Below are 6,888 nucleotides of genomic sequence, written 5' to 3'. Positions count from 1 at the left end.
TTTTAGAGAGTTTGAATGTTTAATTAAAAACTGAACACTGAAAAATGAAAATGAAGTTCTACAGCATGCAGGATCATTCTGGTTTCTCAGAATTATTTTGATCTTTGAGGTGATATAGTAAAAGAATTAAAAGAAAAAGAAATTGCTTTTTTTTAAAAAAAATCACTTTTAATTTTCCTCTAGGACATTGTTGGTATTAAGGAATATAAGAAGGAGAATGGGCCTGATTTTAAAAGTTTCATATCATTTCTTCATATCCCTTTCCCTTTATATATATATATATGTTCAGTATCCAACACTGAAGGAAAATACTTCAATCCACTACAGTACAGAGAGACTAAATGGTAGGACAAGAAGTAATATAAGTTTATAAACCTAAAGACCTGCATAAGTTACCATACAGACTTCCACTGTACATTTCAGTTCAATTCAAAAATACTTCATTATTCCTAAGAAGAAATTAAGTGTATAGTTTAATTTAAGAACAATGACAAGTACCCCCTTAAATTCTGACATTTTCAGTTAAAGGAAGTGGTAAGAAAATGTCTTAACCTTTTTAGGTATGTAGTCAATCCACTATTTCTTGCTGAATCAATTAATCTGTGATCCACCACGTGGTCTCTTGAAGACAATTCATCTTTTGCGAAATAGGACTCCAATGTTTCATTGTTCTAGCATGCGAGTCAGTTGACATGATGGCACCTGTCAATCAGTCCTGGAGGTTCATCAACACAACAGTTATCCACTTGAGCTACTGGTTTTTTACCTCTACTAAGGAAACAATTCTCAGTTTTTTTGTCATCAGATTGTTTTCTTGGGAAAAGCTTGTGATGCTGAATTATTTCCGAACATGTGTGGTAAACCAATTCATTTAAGATAGTGTGCTGGCATGGATTTAAAATATTGATACTAAGCCTGATTATATTCATAATAATCAGGCTAATAATTCAGGATTCAATCATTAGAAAAATATTTCAGATTGACAACCTTTCTTTTATGTACTATATTCACACATTTGCTTTTGTACCTAGAAATGGTATTCAGCTTTACTCACAGCCAGCTGACTCTGTGCCTTATTATTCCTCTTCTGTCTCAGCAATACATGGGCTTTGGCAATGATTTTTCCATTGCTAGTATGAAAAACCTTTCTGAATGCTCATGTAACCTTGAGCTTCACTATGTTGCAGTTAAAACAATTCTTTGTTTGTCTGAGCTTTGTTTTAGCTGGCTTGCATTTCAATTTAGTGATCTTGCAGTTGGCATCAAATAAATTAAGTTTGCATTCATCAAAGATTGATACCTTACATAAATGTACCTTTACAGCAAGTCTTACAATCAATTGCCTTACAGTTGCAGTCAAGTATGTTTAGCAAACTAGGTCTAAAGGTAGCTCATATTCAACAGGTGCAGATAAAACTAATTTGATTTGACATATGTAGGTAGGCAAGCCCCTCCACAATAAAAATGTGCTATCCCAAATGAGCTGGTAGTAATAAGAACATCTTTGATTAATGAGTCTTAGTAAAACTTTTCTAAATTAAGATTATTCTTTTATCCTGTTTTTATTTTATTTTAATATTATTATTGATAACTTATTATCTCCTATCAAAGCTAACCCAAGAACCAAAACTGAACAAATTTTCCAAGTTTTAAATAAAAGTGACTTAACAGGTATGGTTTTATATTTATGTATGGATCATATTTACCATAATATTTTCACAATGACTCACAACACAAAAGTTGAATTTAGGAATCATTTTGAACACTGCATTTTTATATAGTGTTTGAAATACTGTTTTAACAATCAAGTGCACTTTTTTCCTCCTTCTCAAAAATGTAATATGTTAGATTTTTATGACAGTACTTGTGTTTCTCAATAAATTATTCATTTATATGTGCTTAAAAAATAAATTAAATCTTCCATTTCAGCAGTTGTTTTTCAGTGTGGTAACACAATATCACATAACTGCCAATCTACACCTTCAGAGATCCCTTGCACTTACAGAAAATACATTTTTTTTAAATCCATCATATAAAAATGCTATAAAGCACTGCATAATTGTCCATTTCACTTTTTGTGAAAAATACATACAGATTCTGTTTAAAAGTGCCAATCATAAGCATATACTCTTGCTTGAAGGGTAAAGAGAGAAAAATGGAAAGACAACTTTGGCTTGATCTTTTCTAAGGACAGCTCATATTCAACAGGCGAAGATAAAACTAATTTGGTTGGAGCCACTCAAGCTTTTTATTCACAGATTTCCTGTCTAAGGGCAACGGGGAGAAGATTTGTTTAAATATTCCGTGCCCAAGGCAATGTCAAACAACGGCAGACCCTGATAAGATTTTCAAGGCTTTCCACTGAAATTAGTGACTCAAACAATGATTTCTTGGAAACATTTCTCAGGGCTTTGAGTTTGGGGTTCAGAAAACAGTGGAGCAGAAGGATGAATTTGTCACTTCACAGATTTGTTCATATCCCCAACTCGAAAATGTCAGTCAAAAAACGCATAATCAGAGCTACGGTCCATCACTAGCACATTAATGATTTCTTCCAAATGGATATCCTCCAGTGTCCTCCTTATCACTACCAAGGCACACATTGGTGTCCTGTATTGGGTAAATAAATAGTAACATCTAAATGGATAGGGCAAAACACAAACTGGAGGGCTTTGTGTCCATTTTTGAAGTTTGGAACCGTAGGCTAAATGGAACTGACAGCCATGCATAATCACCTGCAGTTTTAGCTAGGGGTGTTTTGGCTCGCCTGGGAAACAGCCTTGTTGAGTGCAGATTCAGCCCCAAAAGCCCCATTAAACTCTGATCCAAAATAGGGTTCCATGCCCTGACAGCTAAGGAGAAACAAAGTAGTACAGTTTCACATACTGAATAAAATTGAAAAAGTTTAGGAAAGAGAGGCAATAAGTGTTTTACTTTAATATCTATTTCCAAACACAAGTCAGTCAAACTACTTTGTACAAAAATAATTATTATTAGACTACAAAAAAAGTATCTTAATCCTTCTCATAGCCACCCATTTGCTCTTCTCCAATCACAGATTTCACAAAACCTAATACATGATTAATTAGCCACAAGAGATAATCAAAAACACACTTTGTGGTTTTGCTTTCACTAATACCCTCACTGGATTTTTTTAGATAGGATAATGACAGATAAAAAGTCACTCTTCTGGTAATTCAGCCAAACTTCAAATATTAGTTAATTAGGACACTCAAACATATGTCTTAAATGATTGATTTGATATCTCTGTGTTTTGGGTTTTTGCAGGGTTTGATTTTCACGACATGTATTAATTAATTTATTTATTTATCTGTTAATTTAAGTTCAAGGATAAACTTTCAAAATAGTTTACTTTGTTAATAATGAGAAACACTTCCCTGGATCTTGGGTAATTACATAAATAGCTTCGGAGATAAGTGCCTTACATGTTTAACGATCAGCAAATTACACATACAGTAATATTTAGCTTTCTAAACACTAATTTGCTACAAAATAATTCATTCATAATGAAACCAAGATATTTTTAGGTTTTTTTCACAACTCATGAGTCTACTGTTCAACTTAAAACCAACCTAGCAACAAGTAATGCAATAAAAGTATTACTTAAGTTGGTCTGAGGTAAGAGATTTTTTTCAAATGCCAGCCTACATGATAAGACAGGAAATAGGGAAGTGTCAGCTTTGGAAATGCTATGCAGCAAAAAATTCAACTTAGATGACCTAGATTACTTTTGCTTCTGAAACCAGTTAATATACATAATAAAACAATAAATGTATTTGAAAGAGTTTCAGCCATCATAGTCTGTAGATGTTTTGCCCAAATTTTAAACTTTATTTCCTCTCAGAGTCATGAGGGAAATGGAGCCTTTCTCCAGCGGTCAGCTGGTGAGAGGCAAGGTACATACACAAATTTTTTTATTATTTATATCGCACTTTAGGTTTTATCATGATCTTATGGATATTTTTTTAGAAAAATTTGCAAGTCTCTGGTCGGTGAAACCAAACATTTTCTGTAAGTAAAACAGTTATGAAAAAAAAGAGATAATTTAGGCAAGAAGAACCTTTGTGAAATAATTTTAACTAAAAGGACCCGTACAAAGCATATCTACAAAACATAGAGTAAACATGCACCTTCTGTCACGTCTTGGTTGATGTTTGGAGGACCCAAATGCAGAGGCAGAGAGGCTGAGGTGAATAGTTGTAGTTTAATTATGAAAATGGTTAACAAAGGCAGTCCAAAAATCCAACAAAAAATGTAACAGACCAGAACCATGAAGACATCGAGGGAAAACACGTACAAGGAGCCAGGGAGAGACCAGGTGAGAGGACAACAGCGATGATAGGACCAGCAACAACAAGGAACCAACAAGGAGTGACTGCAGAGGGAGAGTATATGTAGCTGACAGACAAAGGGAGGGCTAACGAGCTGACAAGAAGCAGGTGTGAGATGAGACAACGAGGTAGGCAAGGGGAAAGGAAAACACACACACACACAAGAGGGCAACAGAAGACAACAGAAAAAAATGAGAACATAAATCTAGAAATTACAACAAAACTGGAATTAAACCAATAAAACTAGAAAACAAGGAGCAAAGTAAAGTACAACAGAACCAAGACCATGACACCTGAAGACATTTAAAGGCAATATTGGAGAAGGCTAAGTGGCCTGTACCACGGGTCAATTACCCTTGTTTTTAACCATCTTGAACATAAAAATATATTTTGCAAGATATAAAGTAACTGCTTCTGTTACCTCTTTCCACCTCAGGTCTTGACATATGCAGTGTCTTTATCAAATGCCTATGTTAACATTATCTGTTTTGGTCCAGCAACCTCCTCTGGCTTCGATGCTGCCAGTGGTCCCCTCACTGTGTGGCTCTCCTACTGTTTTAGGTAGTTTCTCTTCAAGTTATAAAACAACTTTATCATGTTGCTGTCAGGGTTCTGTGTGCTGTGCTCTGCTGATGTTGACAGGTGGGTATGGCCCTACACCTGTGGCTCGTTGGGGCTGCTCTGCTGGAACTTAAAAAGATATTTCAGTCAGTTGAAGGACACCAGAGTGTTAAACCGTTGCGGTACGCCTAGGCCTCTGTCCTGTCAACAGTCCTTCGTTAAGCTGATGTTTTGGGTTCCTGGTTCTAGCTTGTCTCCTGTCTCCCTCAGTTTGTTGTGCTCTGGATTGCTCACCCATCTGTCTCCATGCTCTGAAGACTGGAGCCTGAATCCCTGCTGGTCAGATTTTGCTCTAGCGTTCCCCTCAAGCCCACTCGGTGATACCTAGCTGGACAAGAGAACCCCTTTCTTGGATTCACACTGGTTCCATCAGCTTCTTCTCGAGCCTGCCTCTGCTGCGGTGCTCCTCTGACCCCCACTTAAGTCCCACCTGTCGCTCAGCCACCTCCTCCTATCGGAAAGCTGTGAGTTACAGAACCCTTTCCTCCGCTCACCCTCCCCAGATAGGTTATCTGTACCTGGCGGTAAGTAAAGCAGGAATAACACAGATTCCCATAACTTTTTTAGTTTTCAACAGTTTCCTCTTTCCTCCTGCAGAGCCCCAAACACTGATGTTCCAAACCTCGCCTGCAGTTCTGGTTCTGAACCATTCATAGCTGTGTGTAGCCTAAATAAAAATCTTAAACTGCTCCTTGTTCTCCGTCTGTGCCTGCATGTGGGCCAAACACCTTAAAACAATGACAGTTGCCATATGACATGAGAACCTTGTCAGAGCAAACTTTGTGCCTTTGTCATTGTGCATTTGTCATTTGGTAAAAAGTCGATCCAGTTTGATGTAATGGTAGAAGTTTTCTTTAGCAAGAAAGGGGTTTACGTTGACTGCGTTGTCTGATACATTCAGCATAAAACTGCAATTTATAGAATGCGAATCAAAGAATCCTATGATTTCTTCATTTTGGAAGATGGTCTATATTTTCTAAACCTTCACGATCTAATAGCATCATATTCAACCACCCTGTTGGATTGTAGAGGAAGAAAACCAGCACAGGAAAGAGCTGCAAACTTGATGCATAAAGGCCCCAGCTGGATTTCGAACCCAGAATCCTCTTGCTGCAAAGAAAGAGTGATAAATCTTGATTTATTGTGCCTCCCTAAAGTACTTAAATGACAAACCAAGGACTTCATATTTTGCTGAGAGTATGATTTCAACATGAGTTTTATTTTATAAAAGCAGAGGCTGATTAAAAAGAGTAAAACATTGAGTAATGATTATGTTCGCAGTTGTGAAAAACTTATAATTTGATGGTTTAAATAGAATAGTCATTACCTATCTTGAGTCTAGGATTGGGGTATTAAAATGTGGGATCTGAGAAGAGCAGCTATTTATATTAAACAAGAAAGTGCAGTAAAGTTCCCATTGAAACTGATACAGGCTAAAGCTTTGATTGCTCATAGGTCAGGTGACATGTGGCTTCTTTCAAAAGCATCTTTTTTGCCAATATTGTAAGGGTTCTGCTCTCTGCTTGGGTTACTTTAAGTTTATTTTTGTTCTGTGTCTTTGTAGTTTATGTCTTCCAGTGCTCTTCCACTATTCCAGAGTTCTTTAATTATCCTCTGTTGCCCCCTTGTAATTGTTTTTCCATTTCCACTTGGCTTCCTGCCGTTTGGACCTGCTCACACCTGCTCCCAATCAGCTCGTTAGTCCTGCCTTTGTTCAGTCAGCCATAAATACTCTCCCTGTGCAGTTCCTCGTCTTTCTTCGGCTCCTCATGCTTGTTTCCCTGATGTCTCTATGGTTCTGGTTTGTTTAGCATTTTAAGTTGGAGTTTTGGATTCCTGCATCTGTTACCTGTTATCATTCAATTAAAACTACAAGAACTCACCTCTGCTTCCCTGCCTCTGCATTTGGGTCCTC

The sequence above is a fragment of the Cyprinodon variegatus genome, unplaced genomic scaffold, assembly GCF_000732505.1.
Source record: "Cyprinodon variegatus isolate N-32 unplaced genomic scaffold, C_variegatus-1.0 Scaffold130, whole genome shotgun sequence".
Taxonomy (NCBI): domain Eukaryota; kingdom Metazoa; phylum Chordata; class Actinopteri; order Cyprinodontiformes; family Cyprinodontidae; genus Cyprinodon; species Cyprinodon variegatus.
Note: the sequence above shows the minus strand (reverse complement) of the source record.